Genomic DNA, 25118 nt, shown 5'->3' with positions numbered 1-25118 from the left:
ATGCCATGATAGGTTGGTGGGACTTTTGGTAGCACTTGAATCACATGAGAAGGCTAAGTGCTTAGAAGGTAGAAAATTCTCATCTCCCTAGGACAATACAGTAACATCACAAAAGTGTATATTTTATTCAATAAGAATTGAAAAACTTACAATATTCAGTTGTGTGCTCAGCACTTTAGGATAGAGGTAAGCACTAGAAGGGACCTTAGAGGGTCCTGTCCCCTTCCTTTTTACAAATGAGTCACTGTGGCTCTCATAAGGGACTTGCTCAAGGTCAGAAAGGTAGGTTATAAGCAGCAGTCAGGATCTGAACCCAGGCCTTCTAATTCCAAACCCACCACCCCATACTCTTTCTTTACACTTTGTCAGAATGGCTCATGCTGCTCATGGCTTGAGTGCGTAGAGGGAATGGATTCATTCATTCAGTGGAACAAAGACTGTCCTCAGGAGGTGAACAGGGTATTCATTTGGTTTTTCAGGGACAGCAGGCTGATCTGTCACTGAGTCTTTTCTATCAGAAAGGGTGGGGGCATGGCTGCTTGCCAAATGAGTTCAACTAAGACATAAGAAGTAGTGTAAATTTTATTAAATGAAGCATTAGCTCTAGAACCCTGACAGCAGTCAAGTGGAAATAACCAAAGTTAAACTTTTGAGGAAAAAAATAAAGGGGAAAAAGGGTCACAATGAGGATTCTTTGAAAGATGGATGAAACGCATGGAGGAGGCCAATGCATTAGACAATGCATGTTATTGAAAAGAGGCAATACAATTTATTATAGACTTTCATGCAGGAAGCCAAGCACTCAGCAACATGCATTACTAAAAAAGAGTCCATTGAACTATCTATTGACTAGAACTAAATGATTTTTTCTTTCTTTTTGCTTTCCCCTCTTTTCTATCCCTCTTCTTTCCCTCTCAAACTCCTCTCTAATGATCATGGTTGTTTGTGACATCTCTGGGGAGAAGTGTGGAAGTATCATCTCCAGCTGCCAATTTCACCCTTTGAGTCATTTATTACTTCAGAAGGGGTCTTGCTATTAGAGCACCAAACCTTGTGCTTCTCTTTTCCTGAAGGAACAAATTCCATCATAGTCAAGGTCACACGATTACAGAAAGAAAATTCTGATGAGAAGAGTTCTCATTTAGAGGAAATTTTGACACATGCCAGGGTTTTGTTTTTTAGAGTGGTAGTCAGAACACTAGCTCTGGGGTTTTGATTTGTTTAAAACGAACAAACAAAGACAGGCAGACAGAATGAAATTTCTTCTATTTATCAAAGAGAAAATTTTTTAAAAAGATATAAAGAGTTGAGTAGAGTTCCCTTTTCCAATTTTTTTGGCTCCTGACCTAAGATTTTATAATCAGGAAGGAATACTGAATTTGGAATAAGAGGGGCTGAATTCAAATCCTGAATGCCACATACTACCTGGGTGACCTGGTGTAAGACCATGTTCTCTCTCTTGGCCCAAGGTTTCTTATCTGTAAAGAGAAGAGTTTAATTTAAAAAATTAAGAGAGAACCAGTTCAGGTACTTTCATCAGTATGGCTAAGAGTTTTTAGAAAAAAATGGATAGAAGTGGTCTTAAAAATTAAGATAGGTAATTTTGATTAAATGAAGTTGAAAAGCTTTTGTATGAACAATATCGATGAAACTGGAATAAGAAGTGAATAAAAATGAAGCTGTCATGGCAAAGAACTTAACCTTCTCAAAAAAAAAATGAGGCTTATCAATTGGTCTGCAAGCATTTATTAAGTACTGACTGTGTGTCCAGCACTGTGCTAAGCTCTGGGGATATAAAGAATGATAAAGAGAGTGCCTGCTCACAGGTAGCTCACAGTCTCATAGGGGATACAACATGGAAGTAACTATGTACAAGCAAGATATATGCAGGATATATTGGAAATAACCTTAGAGGGAAGGCACAAAGGCCAAAGAGGACAGGGAAGAACTTCTTGCAGAACGTGGGGTTTTAACTGAGACTTGTAGGAATCCAGGAAATCTAGAAATTAGAGATGGGGAGTGAGAGAACTCCACAAATGGAGGACAATCTGTGAAAATACCCAGAGTCAGGAGATGGAGCGTTTTGTTCAAGGAACACCAAGGAGACCAGCGAGAGGATGTCATTGGATCACAGAGTATGTGGAGGGGAGTCAGGTGTGAGGAGACTGGAAAAGTAAGAAAGGGCCAGTTTACAGAAGACTTTAAAAGAAAGAGGATTTTATATTTGACCCTAGAAGTGATAGGAAGCCAGTGGAGTCTGAAATTTTTTTGCTGTTCATTATTTCTAGTGGCTTTTGGTGACTCATTTGTGCTTTGTAGGAGACACTGATGTCCTTGAAGACACTTGCCTGATACTATGACAATATCTAACCACTATTCTCCTCTCCATATTTGTTCCATACAATCACCCACTGACTGGTCATCCATCTGAATAAATCAGTGATGGCCAATAGCTTCTTAGGGGTCTTTAATTTCTGGGTAGGCCAGAAACTCAGTGAGTCATAGCAGCCCTGGGGTCAGTGGAGCTGGCTATCACCTACATCATCAACACCCTAACTTTGAGCACTCCAGTATTCAAAAGGACCTTGTACTTTTTTTTGCACCTGTCTCTTGATTAATAAGTGAAGGGTTTATAAAGCTGAGTTCTGTCCTTACCGATGTGACAAGCCATAATTCGTAATCACTGAGCTACCTTTTCCAATTGTCTCAGGCGGAAGTGGAGAGTCCCCTGCAGTGATTGATTGCCCCACTGCCAAGCCATTGATAAGTGGACACCAAACCACTCCTCATTACTCACAGCACCTCCAGTTTCTTCAACCCATATCCTTCCAGAGCCCTGCTAAGATCACTTTTGTTCTGAGGGAAATGAATTGGGAATCTTCTCTCCATACTATTTCAGCATAAAAAAATATCATAAATGAGAGAGGAGAAAATCTTGTTTGCTAAAGGGCTGCCGGATGAACTGCCTCTTGGCCTTTTGATAGCATCTTTGAAATGGAAATGGCCACAGCTGCCTGACCTTCTGTTCAGTGACCCTTTTTGTACAAAGTCAAATAGCAGTGGCTTCTCGACAGCAATTCACCTATGGACACAAACAGGATTTTCATTTATTTTTTTTAACCTACATTTTTCCCCCTCTTGGGTGCATTTACTGGCCATGTACATTTTTACTGGTCAGATAAAATGCATTAGGATTAAGAAAAAAGAAATCCTAATACAAAGAATTATGACCCATAATTATTTTAAAATATCCTGTCAGGTATCTGTAAGTATATTTTAAAATTGTAGCAAAATTTTATGTGAATCTTTCATTTAAGAAAGGGGTTCCTAACCTTTTTTTTGTGTTATGGATCCTCCTAGCAGTCTGGTGAAATGCATGTCTCTCTTCTCAGAATAATGTTAAGTGCATAAAATAAAACACATAAGATTACAAAGGAAACCAATGACATTCAAGTATAATTATAGAGCTATTTATAAAATGTCTTTCATAAAACAATTACAAAAAATTTCATAGACCCCAGGTTAAGAACCTCTGGTTTATGAGAATCATATATTTAATTGAAGCATACTTTGGAGGTTATGTATGTTCCTTTTTCCTTCAAATTTAAGAGAGAGAAATGATAATCTTCACCACATAAAAAATCTATTAGGCACAAAAGAAGATAGGAAGGATGAAGTGTCTATAAGGGATTCATAATAAGCCAAAGAAAATAAATGTCTTTGTGTTCTAATGAAAGACAGGGAATAGAATGATTCTGAATCAGTATGATTAGCTAAATCCTTTTAAAGAAGAGTGAGAATTTGTCTTTTTCTTTCTTTCCGAAATCATGGCACCGTTTGGTATAGCTGTGTGTCTGGGAGAAAAATCTATTCAGGACAACTCACTCCACTTCTCTGCCCGGCCTCACCTCATCTTTTCCTCTCATTCATTTCAGAACCTTTTCTCTGCTTTAACAGGTAGTGAATGAATGAATAAAACACTTACTGTATACCAATAGAAAAGTAAGCTAGTTCTTGGGAGCTCCCAGTCTAATGGAGAACCATCCATGTGGGGTTACTAGGAGGCACATGTTTAATTTGGGAAATAGTCATAATTTATGTGGAGAGGAAACTGATGGGAGAATGGATAAGATAATGCTCTCATTACTACCAAGCCCTGAGTAATCTCCCCAATGGTTGGGGAAACCTGCTTCCTACTTTGTATCAAGCCATTGAGGACTTATTCAAAGGTGTATGCCAGTCCACTACTTGTCAGGAGAGAGGGTGAACCAAAATGCTTCTCAACCAATAGAGGAAATTGCAAAGGTGCTAAACACAGGCTTTAGGCATCTTTTCTTTTCATGTAATCATGTAATTGATATTAAGGAATCCATATAGATTAAGATTTTAGCGCTTTGTGGAATGAATAGGACAGAAGAGATGGTGAGATTGATGGTAGTGGGGGGGTATTTCCGGCCCAACTACTTTCATATATTGATGATAATGGAAGGATGTGCTGATGACAACTTCTCTGGGAAGCACATGGTTCACAAACAAAAGCTTTGTTTTTGTTTTTTGAAAGACTGAAGATGAAAAAGTTAAAGCAAAAGAGCTCCTGGAACATAAAGAGATTCTCTTATGTATAGCCATCTCCCCAAGTTATATATATGTAGAATCTCAGTTACTGTCCACAACCAGATCTATCTTCTTGAAGTTCTTTTAGTGGCCCACGGGTTTCTTGCATATCTTCAAAGCTCTCGTCCAACCTCATCAGGCATTACACTTCAGGCTGGGTGAGCTGGACACCTTTCCTGTCTATTACTGAGGTGCCCCTGGAGCCCCATAGCCTTAGAGCTAGAAGAGACCTGAGAAGCTACCCAGTTCAACTCCTTCATTCTGTAGATCAAGAAACTGAAAGGCTCAGAGAGATTGAGTGACTTGCCCAAAGTCACCCAGATAATATGTGTTCACAGCCCTCTCTGCATCACAGATCTACCAGTGTGATACCAGCCTCAGGACCATTTCTCTTTTTGATTAAAAAGAGAGAAATTGGCTTTGCCAAAGAGCCAGAATTCTGAGACCTAACTTTCCTCTAGGTTCTTCTCCTTTGCTACCGAGTCTTCTGAGTCTGGCTTCACAGAAGATCATGAAGAATTCCTGCCATGCTGTATCAAAAAGAAAATTGCAGTCACCAAAGCTGGGTTCAGATACGGTCACTATAAATCTCAATGTTTTTCTTTTTTTCAGACACCTAGAAAGTGTATCCCTGATAGAATGAGTATTTCTCATTTGTCTAGTAGCAGACAAAGCACTCTCATTTCTCCTGGGACAACTAGGAGGAATCCCTCCTACTTCAAATTAACCTAGGCTATTCCCAGGGTGGAGGGGCTGGGAGAGAACAAACACTTTCTGGAGAACAGCTCCACATGTAGCTAACACTGTTGCTAGCAGCTAGCTTCAGATAGTAAGCCCAATGTCTTGCATGTAGGAGGTGCTTCAAAATTGTTTGTTGAATCATATTGAATCAAATAGTATATAGGATGCCTAGGCAGAAGCACCCCAATAGTCTATGTAGTTGTGGTTAGAGCTCAGGATACTAACTAAAGGAGGTACTTCCCTAACTCAGGATTCTATGACAGGTTTCAAGTTTGGAAGGAGTGACTTAGGGTTTTCTTTTCTTTCATTTTTTAAAAATATACTCTTCTGGGTAACTACAGACAGAATAGCAAGAAAGACAACTCACTGGGCACAGCTAATCAACAGGGTCTAGTACTAAAAACTCTGTTTTCTGTCTGATAACCAGTTATCAAAGAGACTCAAATACATTTGGAGATTCCCTGAGAAACATCTGCACTTTATGATGCTTCCCTGAACTAAATCCAGGACTCTTTTGAGACTAGCCATTGTTGCTTATAGGATACAATCTTTTTGATCCTGTATGAGGAAGCAGGTTTCTTTCAGGAAGATCATGGGTGCCAGGCCTTTGGTGTACCTTTACCCTCTGTAAAAATTGTAAAACCTGAAGTTAGGTGAGGGTTTTTGGCTGGGTCTCTGTGACTCAAATTTCTGCATAAAATTGTGAAAAATCTAGTTTTTCATGGTTTTTTCTTCCTGAACATCTAAATATGAAGATCTATGAGTTCAAAAACTAGATCTAAGATTTCATTGGTATAAGCAACTCCAACGTGTGAAAATTCCCTTTACCAGTACAGTTTGGCACTTTTAAATATTCAAGTGGATCAATGATATAATTTTAACCTGGGGGTTAAATCATGGATAATTTTGTATAAGATTCTACTCTTTGGTGCAGAGAATAAGGACTTGATGATATGTGCCTGTGTAACAAGCAAAGTTAGTGCAAGAATTTTGGAGAGGAGAGACATTCTTCTTGCTTTCTGCTTTGACAAAGGATACATGTGACTCCAGACCTTCGGTAAGAAAGAAGTCTGTAGAGAAAGAAGACAATCATGTAGAGGAGTTGTCATCTCAATATATTTCTGATTTCTAGCTTACCTATCTAGAGGCCTCAGGGAATTTTCCCTTGGATAAGATAAGGGACTCTCAGTTCAATTGAGTTTGCTTCTAGTGAAAGAGCTTATTCACTCTGGGTATTGTATGTTCTAATCTGTATAATTTCTGTAATTTCTGTCTTCTCTCTGTTTGGATAAATGGGCTTATTAGTTATTCACTATTTGTGATGGTCTTTTGTATAACTAGCATTTGTTGGCAGGAGAGTCAAGCCCTCATATATAAATTCCTTTCTAAAAGATTCCAACCAGGAGAGCATCTTGAACCTAAGGAATAAATAATATCCCCTAGATTAGCAATATTTAGAGGGAGTGGGGTTAGATAGATATAATTCTAATCCAGCAATCTTTTTCCTGAGGAGAACAGAGTGGTCAGCTTAGTGACTTATCTTTTGCTCCTTTCTAAACTAGAACAAAAGTTTTCCTTGGAGAAGTATGGGTAAAATTTCAGAGATATCTATTCACATCTTGTAACCTACATTTGACAACCCATGCAAACATAGATAATTTATATAAGCAATACACACAAATGCACTTTACACATTGATGTGCATGAACTCTTCAAAGATGCAGCTCACAACACATCCATGCCTCTCCACTCTGTGCTACTTAAAGGGATCTATGATGTCATTATTATGGATGCACCCTTTAAAGATGCAGAGCCCAGTCCGTTCATGCTTGCCTATCCCTATGTCCATCTACAAGCTCATCACAAGTAGTCCACTGAACATCCTTGGGATTATTCTTACTTTATCCTTAAATTTCAAGATGCTATGTAGCATATGACCCTTCCACTGTTTAACCCTCACTCTTGTCACTTGACCAGTTCATCTTTTTTTGATTATACATTTCTTTTATAAGTCATTTCCTCTGGTTCTTTATTTCATTTCTTCATTTGTAATGCTTTGTAGCTTGTTTATCCCTACTATGTGCTTCTCCATTGTCTTTCCAATAAGTATTTGTATGATACTAATTTTTAGTTCTTCAGTGTTCCATGATTTTCAGTCACATTAGAAGATTGATATTAAAAAAATGGACCTTTTTTCCAGGAGAAATATGGGATCATTATAGGAACTTTGAATTTTTACAAAGAAAATCTAGCCCACTCTCCTCTTTTTAAATTTTGAGCCCAACTTATCCATTTTTAGTGTTTGTCCAAGATGGGTGTAGACATTTAAATGTATGTATATCATCTTAATCTATTTATTTATATATTTATATTATAGAAATTTATATTGTATATGATCATAAATGTATATTTATAGAATATACTATATATAAATAATAAAATTATATAACAATATAAATATAATTATATTGTATTATATGTATATAATTATACATATGTAAATATATTATGTACTTATATACTGACAAATAAACTTTTAAAGTTGTTCACTTAACTGCATGCCATAATCTGGACAAGAGACATTTTGCATTCACTTGGTTTTTCCTATGTAAATGGATAAGTGAAACTCTTATTTATTAATTTCTTCTAGGAGACTCTCATATGTTTTCCAGCTTGATGGAAACATCACAACGTTATATGCAAATAGGCATATTTGGAAGACTTTACTGTTACTAAAGAATTTCTTTTCAACTTGAGCTATCTGCAGGATAACTTACATGATAGTGGCAAATGTCTTTTGTGAGCACACATCTCCCTGTTTAATGTTTTAACTGACATTAATGATCAGAGGGTAATCAAAATTTTTTTGTGTTGTGATATTGTTCAAGGAATCTTGAATAATTTTGATGTTATACGTGATAGAAATGTGCTGAATGATAGACCATGATATAATACATGTTGAAAGAGAGTCTTTATGTTGGCATTTCAATCTTCCAATGATAATGACAAAGTTAGCATTTATATAGTGCCATATAATACCAGGCACTATGCTAAGTACTTTACAAATAATATCTCATTTGATCCTCACAACACTGTGAGAGAGTGATATTATTATTTTACAGTTGAAGAAACTGAGGCAAGTAGAGATTAGTGACTTGCTCAAGGTCACAAAGCTAGTAAGTGTCTGAAGTTGGATTTTAATTCAGATCTTCCTGACTCCAGGCCCAATACTAGCGCATTGTGCCAAATGCATCTTACAGTTGACAAAATATAATCACAGTAGAACCATGTGTTCTCTATATTTTTCAGTCAAATTGTGTAATGGCAAAAATGCGGTCTGTTGAAGAATATCCATGGCAAAAGCCCGATTGTTCCCTACTAATTCCTGCATCAAGGAGGTCATTGTTTTGTGTTTGGACCAATCTCATAAAGATTTTGTAGAGCTGGGAAAGTAGGTATAAAGGTCAGTAGCTGCTGATGTTCTCATAGTAGCCCCCTTTCAGCATGAATAAGGTCCAAGATTTTTCATGCCTTTGGTATGAAAAAGATACCTGGTGACTCAATCCTTCAACACTCTCATGACTGTGTGATCTCCATCATAGATCTCCTTTATATATACTTGGTCTAATCCAACCACTTTTCCTGACTTTGTTCTCTTACTGCCACTTGGTTGCCTTTAATTACATTTGAAACTATGATGTTGGAGTCCATATTTTGGGCTTTGCAAAACCACTTTGTTACAATAATCTTTGTGGTTCTTATCTATTTTTTCTTTTCTCCATTTTCCATGAGTAGCTGTGCTTAGTTTCAATGCCACAGAACATCATGCTTCACCCAGAAGAAGCTGATCAGCTGAAATCTCATCTCCATGCAGATTGACCCAGTTATTGATACACATCACCCTCACAACTCCTTCAGTTGCCTCTTCCCTCTGATTGGAGGGTGAGCAAAAAATCTGTCCAAAAGTCTTTCTTTATAGAGGCCTCATAATTTTTCAGGTAACTTTCCATTTTCTATTAGGAGCTCTGCTTGATTTCATCTTGATGGACCAACGTACTTGTGTCTCCTTCTTTCCCCCATTAGATTACAAACATGGATCTTTTTTTGTTGTTTGTATTCCCAGAGTCCTTAAAAGACAAGCAGAGGAGATGATAATTGATGCCAGAGGCAGTTGGGAACTCTTGAAGTTTACTGAGTAGGAGAGTGACACAGTCATATCTGTGCTTAAGGGAAATGATTATGGCAATCGTGTAGGGGATGGATTGCAATGGAGACACTTAAGGTAGGTAGATCAGTTGCAATAGTAATTCAGAACATCTTAAACTGTGGGTGGAGTCATGAAAAATTTGACAACAGTAAAAGAATTCTAAATGCTCAATGACTAAAAATTAGTTAAAAATTAAACATATAATGAGTCCAAGGTGTTTCTGGTAGTGCTTGCCCATGTTGCATAATGCAACTTCACTGTAGTCTTGGTTCTGAACAAAAAGCATGAGCAGTGCCATGAAACACCAATGAAGGCTGGCAAAACATGAAAAGAGGTCATGAGTGGAAAAAGTTTAAGAAGCCTTGGACTAGAGATGGCTGTGTAAGTAGAGAGAAGAGATTAAATGCAAAATGAGGTAGGCATGACAAGATTTGGCAAGTGATTGGATATGGAAATAATGGAGAGTTGCCTTCAACAGAAATGGAGAAGTTTAGAGGAGTAGCAACTTTGGGGAAAAGATCATGATTTCTGTTTTGGGCATGTCAAGTTTGAGATGTCCCTATAGCTTTCCTTAAAACAATCCTGTGAGGTGACCAGAATAAATATTATTGCTTTCTTTTTTCAGATAAAAAAAAAGAACAAAGGCTCATTCAGAGAAGTCAAGAATTTAAGAACTTCGTTACGTGACATAGCTAATCATCATTAATTTATGGTTCCAAACTCAGGCTTTTGTCTCCAAACACGCCTTCTTTCTGTGGCCCCACTCCACCTATGTAATTGTACATACACGAAATAGCAAATGCACAATTCTGAGGAAGCCCTGAGAAACACCCAGTCAGTGTCATACAGACTGTACACGAAAGGGCCAGGTACTCAAAAATAAAGAAAAGATTGTTGTGAGTCTGGGAGAGCTTTATGGGAGAAATGGGCCTTGGGTGAAAGCCAAATTTGATTTGAATTTGATCTAAAAGTCCATAGCCATTGTAGATTCTTACCCACGGGGGAATGAATTCTGAAAATAATGTTTTAAGGGAAGCTACTGCCTGTATGACCTCGCCTAGATTATTTTATCTCCATGGCCTTCATTTGTAAAATGAGGGAGCTGGGCTAGATGTGTTCTTTAAGGTCCATTTCTGTTCTAAATCTTAGGTTCTGTGAACTCTTTACTTTGTGCAAAGAGGTAGTGTTGGTGATAGGGTAGAGGTGGGAGAGGGTGGTGGTGACAGGAAAGGTAGGGAGAATTAGAGGAGGAGAGATTGGCAGCTAGACTAACTAGGATCCTTTAAGTGAAACCTGCCATAGATCATAGGATCACAGATTTAAAGCTGGAGGGGACCTTGTCCAATCCCTTTTTTTCTCAGATGAGGAAACTGAGGTCCAGAGGACTGCCTGAGATCCCACAGTACTAAGTAGCAGAGTTAGAAATCAATCCCAGGCTCCCTCACTTCAAACCCACTGCACCACATATGCAATTAAAGACTTCTGTTAATAAAACATCTCACCCATTGTAAAAGCTAACAAACCATTTAAAATGTGATAATTGTTTGGCTGCCAAAGTAAGTGGTTTTAAGGTTATGGGCTCAAGGTCAGTTTAATTTGAATGATGTGACGTTGGGGGACTCATAGTGATGTATCCCACTGTGTGGCAAAAAAATTATCTGATGTTTGATTTAAGATGAGAACACAGTGGTTTCATGTGTGCCACTGGTTGTTCAAAGAAATGTTAGAAAAGGCAGCTTGGCAGAACCATCAGGTTTTTCAACAGGGCCTTCATATACTATGGATTATGCCCAGTGGCAGGTGCCCTGGTCTTCGAAACAAACACCAGGCAGTTCATAATTACTATATAATTCAATCTGAAGTTTTTGCTTTATTATAAATCCCATGTGAAATTAGTATTCTCTGCACTTGTCTTACTGATTTCTGACAGCGAGAAGTCCAACATTAAAGGGCCTGATTGAATCATACCACCTGGGCTTGGTTTTGTTTACACTTCATTAAAACTTTTCATAAATCAAGAATTTGACAGGCTACTGGTGTGGAATTTTCAAATCTCATAATTGTATTTTCTTTCTTCCCCCCCTGATTTTCCTCTTTGCCTCATCATTTGCCTTTCATGCTTAATTTTAATAGCTAGGAAAACAACTGTAGACAAAGGGGAAGGCAACATGACTACTGTAGTTATCAACTATATATTTATTTCTCTGACTTAGAGGCCCCAATCCCCTTACATTCACTTTACTTGACTTACTTTAATTGTACCAGAATTTATTTAGCTTTTATATTTACAAGACATAGTGATAGATGTTGGAGATATAAAGACAAAAAGTATTATCTCCACCCTCAGAGAGCTTACATTCTAGTAGGGGATACAACATGCAATCAGATAAGTAAATGTAAGAGGAAACAGAGGGCATCAACATCTAGGGGGATCAGGAAAGGCTGCCCAGGGAATGTGATATCTGACCTAAGCCTTGAAGGGAACCATTCTACTTTCTTAAGGAAGGGTTAGGTTCATTTTTTAGGAATATTTGGTAACTGTTAATAGGACAGATTAGATAAGAACAAGGGAAACCAATTAGGAATGAAGATGGTAGTTCTGAGCAGAAAGAAGGGGATGGATGTAAGAGATGGAGGACAGTCAGCAGTTGTGGTGGCTCACATCTATAATTTGCTTCTGGGGAGGTGGGGGCTCGTAGATTGTTAGAGTTTAGAAATTCAGAGCTTGCAGTGGAGCTAAGGCTAGTTGAGTGTCCACACTAAGTTTGACACCAATGCCTAAGGAGGGGCAAACTGGCCCAGTTTGGGAATAGAGCAGCTTCCAAGCTGATTAATAGTGGGATCAGGCCCATGAGTAGCTGTGGCTCAGGGCTTAGTGAGGTAGAGAGAACAAGTCTCAAAAATCAAATCAAATAAATAAACAAAAGCTATGTAAAGTCAAAATTGACAAGATTTTTTCAGCTGACTGGATATGAGAAGAGAGAGAAAAGGAAGAATCAAGAATGACTTCAAAGTTGTGAATCTGGAGGAATGAACAATACAATGTTTTTTGTGATTTTGTTTATGTAACAAGTGTGAAGGCCAAATGATGTGAGACTTTTGGCATAATGACCCATGAGATTGTTACCTTGAGTCTTGGATTGCTGTCAGAAGTTGAAGGCGTTCCAGATAATCCACCCTCAAGTGACAAATAGAGATTATAGCCTACCACCCTATTTACTCATTTTGATACTTAGCTGGAGAGTCTTTAAATTCTGTGGCCAAAATAATTTTTCATACGATGGCCAGATTTCTCATGAGGATCTGTATACTTATCTAAGTTGATCCTTGGGGGACAGATACGAAGTTTGTTTTGGGGTCTATATACAAAACCCTCAGTAAGAAGCTTGGTAAGAACTACTAAAAGTCATCCTCTGGAAGGACATGGCCTTTGGGACTATTAGCACCTACTCCTCTTGGATGCGTTTTTCTCCTTTGGATTACATGATATGCTCCCTCCTGGCTTTCCTCTGCCTTGTCTAACTTTTCTTCTTCCCCATTCTCTGGCCTTTTAAGTGTAGGTTTTCTCCAAGATTCTTTCTTAGGTGCCCTCTACTCTTTATCTTCCTCTCAGTGACCTCTTCTGCTCCCATGGGTTAATCCTCTTCTCTATACAGATGACTACCAGATTTCTTCCCTAAACTGTAGTCCCACATCTCCAACTGCTTATGATCTCACTGGGACCTCAAAATCAACATTTCCCAAACTGAACTGATCTTTCCCCTCCTCTCACCTTCCCTGTCTGGGGTGGGAACTCTCTATTCTGTCTCCACCCTACTCTTTGAGGCAGCATAGAAAAAGAACAAACACTACTGGACTAAGGGTTAACTGCCAACAACTTCCCGCATGGCCTTGGGCAAGGCATTTTAACTTTTTGTGACTCGGTTTCCCTATGTGTACATGAGGAAATTGTACTAAGTGATCTCCCAGATCCATTCCAGCTCTAACACTTTATGTGTAGAAAAAGAGTGAGGTTTGATACTGGTCAGAATTGCATTGCTTTCTAAACATTCATGTGTTTAGGACTGATTTCTTTGACAAGCTCCTAAGTCCTGTGAAGGCATTGATTCTATCTTCCTTTTTTATCCCTTTTGGATCTAACTTACAGATTTAAAGATTTCAAGTTTGAAGGAACCTTTGAGGTGATCTAGCAAGATGACTTCACTTTATAAATGAAGGTCCAGGGAGGTTAAAAGACTTTTTTTCTTTTAGGCTCTCATGGATTCACTGCTAATTTGGAAAGAGAGATACAGTGGAGTGCCCAAGGGATTTGTACTTTTGTTGTTGTTTAGCAGTTTCAGTTATCTCTGACTCTTTGTGGCCTCATTAGAGGTTTTCTTGGCAAAGATACTGGAGGAGTTTGCCATTTCTTTCTCCAGCCCATTTTATAGATGAGGAATTGAGGCAAACAGGGTTAAGTGACCTGTGTAGGGTCACAAGCTAGTAAGTGTCAAAGGTCAGATTTAAATTCAGGAATGTACATCTTCTTGATTCCAGGCCCAGCACTCTATTCATTGTGCCACCTAGTTATTCTTAACACTGGGCCATTTGGCATTTTTATACTTATCAGTTTTGTGCATGCCACAAAACGAGGAGACATACTAATACATTGGATAACAGGTTAGAAAACTGGGTTTCATTGGTTCAGGGAACTAATTCACAATTACAAGATAGGGAACCATTGTTAGATAGTCTTTGAAAAAGATCTGGGGATTTGAGTGGACTGCAAATTCAATGTGAATCAACAATGTGACCTGGAGCAGTCACAAAAGAGTAATGTGATCTTAGGTTCCATTAGGAGGCATAACTTCCAGGAATCAGAAGGCATTACTTCTAATCTACTATGCCTGGGTAAGACTACTTTTAGAGTGTTGTATTCAGTTCTGGGAAGGAATTTTAGGAAAGCAAGTGTTCAGCTGAAGACCATTCTGAGGAAGGCCTCCAGAATGGTGAAGGTCTTTATGAAAACCATTCTTCACTTGAAGAAACTATTGGAAGGTGAATCATAAAGGGAACTCTATAGCCAAAAGTTTGAAGGGTTGTCACTTGGGAGAGGAATTAGATTTATTTTCCTTGGCCCCAGAGGGCAACTGGGTGAAAGCTAAAAAGAGGCAAATTTAAGCTTGACATTACATCCTAGCAATTAGGAATATCTGAAAGTGGAGGTAGCAGCTTCCTTCTCACTGGGTATCTTTAAGTAAAGACTGGACAACTATTTTTTGGATATCTTATAGTGGATGTTCTTTTAGGGATATGGGTTGGAATAGATGACTACTGACATCATTCTGAACTCTAGAATTCTGTGATTCTATGAATGACTATTTCTGTGAAAATAACTTCCAAATTTAGACATCCAGCCGTAATCTCTCTCCTGAGCAACAGTCCTTCATGTTCAATTGCGGATTGGATACCCTCAAGTGAATTTCTCATAGGCATTCATACTTAATATATCCAAAACATAACATTATTTTTTTCCTTAAATCTACTTGTCCTCTAAACTTCTACATTTCTGTTAAGGGCACAACTCTTATTCCCATCTCCTGGGTTCATAATTTAAAAGTTATCCTGACTCTTCACTCTCCTTTGCCTCCTCTTTCCAGTCAGTGGATTCTACCTCCACAATAAGTTTTGTATCCATCCCCTTGCATGTTCACTGGCTTAGGCCCTCACTAGACCCTCATCAGCTCTTAACTAGGCTTTGGCAATATATTTCTACTTGGTCTTCTTGTTCCATTCTTTCTTCTCTTGTCTTTCTCCTCATCTTCACCTACTTGCTTTCCTGGATTCTTTAAATTCTCCACTAAAATATTTTCTACAAGAAGCAGAAAGGATTCTTAATTGCACAACCCTTCCCTCTGTTGATTATTTATGATTTATCTTATAGATAACTCATACATATGTGTAAATATATGTAATGTATACACACATATATTTGTCTCCTCGTTGGTTCCTCTATTAGACTGTAAGATCCTTGAAGGCAGGGACTCTCTTTTTCCTTTTTCTGTATCCTCAGGGCTTAGCACAGTGCCAGGCATATCACAGGCATTTAATAAATGGCTGTCAATTAACTGACTCTTCAGTCCATTCCCGTCTTACTTTGATGATGCTGAGATCTTGTGAGCTTGTGGGTACTCCTTTAAGTGATACAAGTCAGACTGAAACCAATCTCTGCCTACTCACCCTATGTGACTTTGGCTCATTTCTCCCTATAAATTCTTCACAATGGCTTTTTCCAATATTCTCAGGGGTTTCCTTTGTATCTCCTGGCATTTTATGAACACTGATGAAGCATGCGGACTGTCTTTCAGTCATCTCTTGTTCTGGTTATCTTACTGGTCCAGTTTTTATCCCTTCACTCAAATACTTTTTGAATGATATGATTCATGTGTTTCTCATGTGTGGTATTGTCATGTCTTGCAGTCTGTTCACATGCACCATGTGTCTCTCCTCTACCCTTTCAGTGACCTTTAACTTTAAATCTTGGAACTGACATTCTATGATTGACAGCCATGCAAGCATTATCTAGAGGAATATTGTGGTTGGAAAGATTTGCCACACAATTGTCAATATAATGTCCTAAAGCACAAGCCTACCCATGTCACTCAAGACTCCTGACTCTTCTCAAGAATCTTCAGTTGCTCCCTATTGCTAGGATAAAGCATAGACTTCTCAGTTTGACTTTTACATTCCTGAGCAATCTGGTTTAGGAATTTAAGCCTGCCTTTCAAGAGCTATTTTCTATTATTTCCCTTAATACTCTTTATGTTCCAGTTAAAGTGATCTCCTTGTTCCCTGAACTTAGCATTTGATTTCTATTCTCTGCTTTTACACATATAATGTCCTATACTTGTAATGTGACCCCCTCATCACTCAGGTTCCTAAAACTCTTGACTTATTGCAAGGTTCAGTTCAAATGAGGGACACTTTCTTGATCCTTGAGATGGTTAGTTCCACTACCCTCTCCCCCCTCTACTCAACTGATCTTTTATTTAATTATTTGTGTACATGTTATAGTTATTCAGGGTATGCATGGTACAATAACAGTTCCTTGAAGACAGGGATTATTTTTTGTTCATTCCTTACATCTCTAGCACCCTGTGCAGCACCTAGCACACAGTAGGCACTTCATCAATGTTTGTTGCTCTTTTCTCCATGCTTTATAGTTTGTAAGAGGCAGCAGTGGATCTAGAAACAGTCTCTTGTTTTCATATTCCTGTTCTCTTTCCACTATAGCACTCTGACTCTCTTTACTTACGCACTTAGGTAATTGGATGTTCCATAGACATTTCACATGGAACATAGATGAAATATCTGATTTATTAGGGTTCTCTCCTGTCACTTGGTAAACTGTTAGATCTGAAATAGGAATATTAGGTTATGAATTCCATGACTTGTTCTGTGATGACTGCTTTGTCTGTTGTTTTATTTATCTTGGTGCATTATTTTCAACAATGTTAGCAGTCGTAAGTATCACCCCATCAAAATAACTGGGAAGGACCTTCCCATGCTTACCCCAAAACATGTAATCTCTTACTTTCTCCCAACTACAAAGGAAGAGAATACCTTGGCAGAAGGTCACCAGGAGCACTGAATGATCAAATGTTAAAAATTATTGGAGAAAACTTAACTCTATTTCAAAGCACATTAGCTTTTTTTTCTTAGAGTCTAGCAATGCCTCCTGTAAAGGAATCACTATGGTATAATCTCTAAGTGTGTGTACCATAGATTTGGTAGACCAACATGCAGGGAAAACAGGGATATACACTTTTAAAAAAATTAGCTTCTTGGGTTAACATTATCATCCATTCCAAGAGATGGAAGACTAATTTCAGCTACCTCTTGTGACAATTTATAAGAAGTCTTCAAATGTGTTGATTGAAATTTTAGTCGTGCCGTGAAAAAGTAAGCAAGACCTGAACCCCACAGTGCAGCTTATCTCCATTAATGAGCACTTCAGAGATTATTAGCCCAATCCGACTGTTGGGGAGATGGCAGGGAGTTTCAGAAATCATTGTGAGAACATGCAAATAACACAGTGCCAGTTTTCTTAGTATAACCCCTACTGGTTTTCTCTGGGCTAGATTGTCAAATTCGATGTTGTGGCATGATAGAGTAATACCAATACTAGTGATAAATGCCTTACATTTACATGGTATATTTTTTTTTTTGACCAGGAAGCTCACCTATGTTACCTGAGCTGAGGGAAGTCAGTCTGGCTTAAAGGGATGGGAGAAGCTGTGTAGCTATTTTAAAGTGGAATGGAAAAATTAGAATGAGATATTTATCTAGTGAAATAAAGAAATGAGGGAGACTAATTTTGGTTGGGACTATCTGAGGTTTAGAAGCAATTTCTTTTGACCCTCTCACCCTCAACCCAAGTCTTTCTGTGTTTCTAAAACTGAAGGCCCTTCCTTTGGATAACTGATAAATCATTCCCCTCATCCAGCCACATTCTCTCTACATCTGAGAGGGAGGACTGAAGAAAGGAAGGTTGGAAATGAGTAGAGGGAAGTTGGAGAGAGTAAGTTAGATTCTTTGGGGATTTCAAGGAATTTGGGCTAGGACAATCCCCTTGATTGTACCTTCAGGATTCTCCTCCAGCTGGGAATATACCTACATAGTTCAAGGAAGGATCATTCAGCCAGACAACCAGCAGTGTAGTTTCCATTGTAGGTGGAATGAAGTCACGCAAAATGAACACTTATAGCTGTGTCAGGGATGAGTTATCTTCTTCCTTGTTGTATTTTTTCTTGGTTCCCAGGACCTTTAGAAGGGGTCTTAGTATTGACTTAGTACAAACCCCTCATTTTGCAGATAAAGAAACTGAGGCTCATTGGTTGTGACTGACCTACATTCATCTAGGTAGTTAGTGGTAGAAATGAATCTGGAACCAGGATCCCTTTTGTTCACATTCTTTTGCCCTTTATATTCACCATTCTGCCTCCCTTTACCTATCTGTAGTATATGAGACAACTGATTTATCAGGATTCTCTACTGTTACCTTAGATAATTCAGTCAGCAGTGGAATAGAAATACCAGACTGTGTAAATTCCAAGTGTTGCTCTGAGATCACTCCCTTGTATGATATTGGATGAGTTATTTAGCATTGCAGTGAATTAATTTCCTCAACTCAATAGCTTTTCCTGACTCCCAGTGTGGCATCCTTCAACTGAACTACCCTGCCTTCCATTTAACACATATTTATTAAACACCTGCTCCTCATCAGACATAAGAGACATAAAAGAAGAGGGAGAGGCATTGTGGTGCAATGGTTAGAGAGCTGGTCTTGGAGTTAGACAGCCTGGGGTCAAATCAGCAATAAGTAAGGATTAATCCTTTAATGCAATTCAACAAGCATTTATTAAGTATGTACTATGTTCCAGGCAATGTATTTTGTACTGAGGACGAAAAGACAAAAATGAAATAGTTCTGCCTTCAAGTAGCTTTCATTTTATTTGGAGGAAACAATATATACTAAAATAAATAAATAGAAGACATATGCAAAAAGGTTCAGTGGTAATGGGGAGCGGAGTCCAGCCTGAAGCATATGGCATCTGAGCTGAGTGTTGAAGAACGTTTTGGATTCTACAAGGAAGAGGTAGAGGAGTCCATTCTAGGAATGGGAGATGCCCTATGCAAATGTCACATATAAGACCCAGCAAGTAGTCTGGTTTGTCTGGAATGCAGCGTGCACAAAGGTGCAAAAAACCTGCTGAAGTCAAACAGAGGAGTTTGTATTTTATCTCAGAGGCAAGAGGAAGTCACCAGAACTTATGAGTCATTGAAACAGCTGGTGGCACATTGGATAAAGCTCTGGGCCTGGAGTCAGGAAGACCTAAGTTCAACTCTGGCCTCAGGTACTTACTAACTGTGTGACCCTGGGCAAGTTACTTAATCTTATTTTGCATATTTCCTTAACTGTAAAGTGATAATAATAGCCTCCTTTCAAGGACTGTTATGAGGATCAAATGAGATAATATTTGTAAAGTGTTTAGCATCATGCCTGGCAAATAACAGGCACTACATAAATTCTCTGTCCCCCTTCTTGAGGAGGTGAGCATCATTGTCAGTACCAGGCTTTGGGACTATCAGCTATTTGAAGGGAGGAAAAACTGGAGACAGAGATCAGTTAAGAAGCGAATTCAATATTCCAAGGGAGAAGTATAGAAGGTAATTGAAAGATGGTGGCCATATGAGTGGAGAGAAAAGACTAGATAGCAGAGATATCATGGAGGTTAGAATCAACAAGACTTGGCAGCTGATTCTATATGAGGGGAAAGGGAAAAGAAAGAGTGGAGGATAATTCTGAGGCTGCACATCTAGACTAGAAGGATGATGATGACTTTAACAGAAAAAGTAATGTTAAGAAGAGGACAAAGTTGCAGGGAAAGATAATGAGGTCTACTTTGGACACTTAGTTTGAGATACCTGTGGTGATTTCATTTACAGATTTCTAATAATCATGTGGTAATAAAGGAACAAGTTCCAGAGAGAGGCTAGGGCTGAATATATAAAGTTATCAGTTATCTGTTTAGAGATGATAATTGAGCCCATGGCAGCTGCTGATAGCTCTGAAAGAATGAGAAGGTAGAGAGAAATGAAGACCAAGTAGAGTGTTGACAGCCTAGGGGATAGAGCATGGATAATGATCTTGCAAAAGAATGGCCAGGCAGGTAGGAGGGAAACAAAGAGAATACAGAGACATGAATGCTCAGAGAGGAGAGTCTCAGAGGAAGAGGTGGTCAATAGTGTCAAATGCTACTGAGAAGTCAAGAAGGAGGAGGCTTGAGGTCACCACACTGGACAATTAAGGGTTCCTTGGTAGCTGTGTAGATAATAGTTTCATTTGAATAATGAAGTCAGAAGCCAGATTTGTAAGGGCTTGAGATGTGAATGGAAGGTGAGAAAGGGAAGGTAACAAGTACAAACAGTTTATGTATTTGGCTATAAAACAGAGAGAAATAGAGGATGATAATGAAGGGATGGCAGAATCAAGTGGAATTTTTTCCTTCCAATTAGCGTATTTTCTGTAGTCTACCTCTCTAATCTCCTTTGGGGGAGAGGGGGACATGGAAAAGTGAAACCCTTGCAACAAATAAGCACAGTCAAGTAAATTAAATTCTCATATAAGCCATTTGAAAAATGTGTGTCTCATTCTACATTTAGTCTATCAAAAGATGGGCAGTATGTTTCATTATTGGTCCTGTGGAGTCATTAATTATTGAGTTAATGAGAGTTCTTAATACTTTCAAAGATGTTTGTCTTTACAAAGTTGTTGCTAATGTGTAAGTTGCTCTCTTGGTTCTGCTTACTTAACTCTGCATCAGTTCATGTAAATCTTGCCTGGTTTCTCTGAACTGTCTTCTTCGTTGCTTTTTATATCACAATAATATTCCATTCCATTCATATAACCATAATTTATTCATCCATTCCCTAATTGATGCAGAGATCCTTAGTTTCCACATATATATATATTTAATATATACTTTTCCTTTTTCTTTGATTGTTTTTGATATAGATCTAGAACTTTTGTGTCACTGGGTTAAAGAGTATGCACAGTCTAGTAACTTTTTGGCCATAGTTTCATATTGCTTTCCAGAACCTCTGAACCAATTATGGCTTCATTAACAGTGCATCAGTGTGTCTTCCCCTCCCCCCATAACCTACAATTCAGTTTGTAATTTGTTTTGGTCAACTTTGCCAATCTGAGGGGCATGATAAATCCTTTAATTGGCAATTCTCTGTTAGTGATTTGGAGCATTTTTTCACATGGCTATCAAACAGATATTCTTCCCTCATCAAAACATGATCTTTTACTGTTCTGCCTCATAGGATTATAAGAGACGGTTTCACCGATCACCAGTAATGACTGACTTTCATGGATGGATTAAATCCCCTTTTACTCTCATGCTCAGGGAAAGCACATATGTAGTAACAGGTGATTTGAGGTCTGTAATGAATGTCTCTTGAATATGTTCAGATCTCTCCCAGAGCCAGCTACCTTTCTTACTAAAAAAGGGTATGAGTTCCTTACCTACCATGAAGATATTTCTTATCCGTTATTAGCAGGGGAGGATCAGTTAGTTAGCAAGTACTTTAGTACTAACTATGTGCCAGGCACTGTGCTAAGTGCTAGGAATACAAATATTATCTTATTTGATCCTTAAAACAACCAGTGAAGTAGGTTCTGTTATTATTTCCATTTTACAGATGAGGAACCTGAGCCTGAGGGAAAGGAATGACTTGACCAGATCACATAGCTAGAAAGTTCTTTATTTGAGTTCATCTTCCTGATTCCAGCATTCTATCCACTGCACACTTAGCTGCTTGTTTATAATACTGACTCTGTCAGTACATGTTAAGTCTTGAGCAAGTCATTTGACTTTTCTTTCTGAATTACCTCATCTGTAAAATAAGGTGGTTAGGCTGGATGATCTTGAAGGTCCCCTCTAACTCTCTAGGTATGATTTTATAAGTAAGATAATTAATAACGAAAGCAGATTTTCTGTAAGTTAAGCTGGTAAAGCAGATTGCTTTCGGAGATAGAAAAATGTAGCCTTTTTTTTTTTTCTCATCTTCCAAATTTTGGGCAAAATGATTATTCTTTTTGCTGAAATTCTTCCTTCCCTCCACCCCACAGCTTTCATTGTGGTAAGGTTTTATTTCATGTGTGGGAAGGTTTTGCCTCTTTGACAAAATCATTATATAACTGAATAATGACGATTCCTTATTGCTGCAAAGATGGAGGCATGATTTCATGAAAGGCCCAACTATCTCCATTGCTTTGTTGCATTTGCAGGGATTTTCAAGGTGATTTAGTGTGGATTGATTTGCCGTTTATTCTGCAGCCATTGTTTGTAATGTGCTTTGCTAGCTTATGTACCCTGAACCTTAATTGTTCTAAATTAAACTATGGGGACCAGACAACACACATTTCAATCAGAATGACAAAATATTGCACCAAATTCCATAGGGATATCATCTTGTGCTATGTCCTAGCTGCTTGTATGCATAAAGGGAGAAGGAAAAGGATTACATGGGAGGAAATTCTGCAATAATTTAATTTGCCCTTTTTCATTTACTGACAAAATACAACCAAATACACTTGGGGTCCCTATACTCACAAATTTGATTGGTTAATGAGAATTATGACTATTTGAATTATACTGAATTACTGGCTGTATCTTTGGGCATATGTGGATAAATAAATATAACTCTGACCTGTTTCATACTCAGTAAGTTGAGGATATTTGGTTTTTATAAAACAGAAGAGGTAGGATCAGGCAAGGCCCTAGGAAGAAAGGCTTGTGCATTACATGGCCTTATTCTCTAAGAAAGTAAGTCAACCAGAAGTGTAAGCATGGAACTTGTTAGTGGGTATCCAGCCTTCTCAGCCTAGTCTTCTTCCAGACTCTTACCCTTTACCTCTCTTTTGAAAGATACCTGAATCGGTCTAAGCAGAGGATGGATGGCCACATCCCAGGGTTGTTGAAGAATAAATTCTTACTCTCAGTGGGTAGATTAGACTAATAGTGTCAAACAAATAAAAATGGGTGCCACTAATCAGAACATAAAGTCATGTTATCTATGTTTGATTGTATTTTTATTTATTTTGTTAAATATTTCCCAATCACATTTTAATCGTGTTCTGGTCACACTGGAGAATGTTTCAGGCCACATGTGGCTGCAGCAAGAATTAGATGATCCCTTGGGTCCCCTCCCAGCTCCAAAATTTTATAAATGGAGTCACCTTTGGTGAGAGAGCTCCTCTAGATTGACAATAATTTACATCTATATCATGCTTAAGGTTTCCATAGCTCTTGATTCACAACCACCAAGTGTGGTAAGGAGAACAAATTTTATTATTCTTTTCCAGATGAGACTCAAAAAGGTTGGCTGACTTGACAAGGGACAAACAGATAGTAAATGGCAAAGTTGGAATTGGAACTCAGGTCTCCTGATGCTCAGTGCTCTATCTACTACACCATGCTGCCTTTTAAAACTGTAAGGAATTTCACGGACCTGTTCAAATGCATAAACTTTTGAATAAAGCTTCTGGTACAATGTGTTTTTTGTTTTTTAAATCATTAATTTCATTTCAAAAAAGTTTCAATGTTGATGACTTTTGATTTTATATCATAAGGATTTCTAAATATGCCTCTGCTCCTAAGTAAGCCATTCATAACAATGAATCACTTAACAAAACCAGTCAATGACATAAGCTTTTTTGACAGAGTAGGCAATGTTCCACCCCCATAATATTACATGTTTCCAATGATGGGAAGGAGATACATTTTCTCAGTCTTTCTTTTAACTTGAATATTATAATTATTTGGTGTTCAGTTTTCTTTTCTTTTCGTTTCTATTGTAATCATTATATGTATTTTTACCCTGCTTCTGATTACTTTACTCCAGATCAGTTCATACAAGTCTTTCCATGTGACTCTTAAATGATTAATATTCATTATTTCTTGTTGTATAATAAAACTCCATTTTGCTCATATTCTTTGACTTTCTGATTATTATTCTGGAAACAGAGAACCTGGGGTCAAATTCTGCTTTTGATATTTGCCACATCACTTAAACTATTTGGATCTCAGTTTCCTTATCTGTAAAGTGAAGAGGTTGGTTTGGTTGATCTTTGAATTCCCTTTCAACGCTGGATCTCTGATATTGTGACATAACAATTCATTTAGCTATTCCTTATTTGCTGGGTACCCATCTTATTTCTAGTTCTTTTTTTTTTTTACCACAAAAGTCTTTTTATGAAAATTGCATGGAAACTTTTTATCCTTGCCCTTCTAGAGCAGCATGGCTTTAGGGATACCAAACTAGGGGGCGGAGCCAAGATGATGGAGTAGAAACACACACATACGCTAACTCCGAACCCACAGCCCATAAAATATCTGTAAAAAAGAACTGCCAATAAATTCTGGAGCAGCAGAAGCCACAGAACAGCGGAGTGGATGAGATTTCTGTTCCAGAGAGCCTGAAAACCTCTCGCAAAAGGTTCTTTGCACTGCTGACATGGAGCAGAGCCCAGCCCTGCGTTGGCCGTCCAGCGCCAAGAGGAGCAGATTCAAGCAGGGAGCAGATACGAGCAGGCTTCAGGGACAGAATCTCCAGCAGCCACGTGGATCCCTCCACCCACAGGTGACAAGGGTCAGTGAGAGGGTCATTTTGGCGGGTCGAGAGTGGGGTGCCCCCATAACTCAGGCCCCCTTGGTAGGCAGCAGCTGAGGCGGGAGCAGACCAGGGCTCCCCAAGCAGGCAGGAGCCAGGATCCATTGTTGAAGGTTTCTGCATAAACCCTCTGAGGGAACTAAGCCAGGGAGGCGGCCCTGCCCCCACCTGAGCAGCTGAACTTAATCTCACACTGACTAGCAGCCCTGCCCCTGCCCAAAGCCCTGAGGCTGGGGAGCAGCATTTGAATCTCAGACCCCAAGCTCTGGCTGGGCGGATCTGGAGGCGAAATGGGTGTGAAGAGGATATTCAGAAGTCAAGTCACTGGCTGGGA

General features: G+C 38.5%; 1 long non-coding RNA gene across 2 annotated transcripts in view; it reads left to right on the top strand.

Annotated features, from left to right (window-relative positions):
• LOC140508357 (uncharacterized) overlaps positions 1–24104 on the top strand; it is a 115484-nt gene extending 91380 nt beyond the window's left edge. Inside the window, exons 2-3 of one of the 2 annotated variants that reach the window (XR_011968396.1) lie at positions 9479–9637; positions 23478–24104. This is a non-coding gene — a long non-coding RNA (uncharacterized lncRNA). The remainder of the gene's footprint in view (positions 1–9478; positions 9638–23477) is intronic. The other variant, XR_011968397.1, reaches the window with a different exon arrangement.
• The last annotated feature ends 1014 nt before the right edge of the window (positions 24105–25118 follow it).

The sequence above is a fragment of the Notamacropus eugenii genome, chromosome 1 (genome assembly GCF_028372415.1).
Source record: "Notamacropus eugenii isolate mMacEug1 chromosome 1, mMacEug1.pri_v2, whole genome shotgun sequence".
In the NCBI taxonomy this organism is placed as follows: Eukaryota; Metazoa; Chordata; class Mammalia; order Diprotodontia; family Macropodidae; genus Notamacropus; species Notamacropus eugenii.
This window is presented reverse-complemented; position numbering and strand designations above follow the sequence as displayed.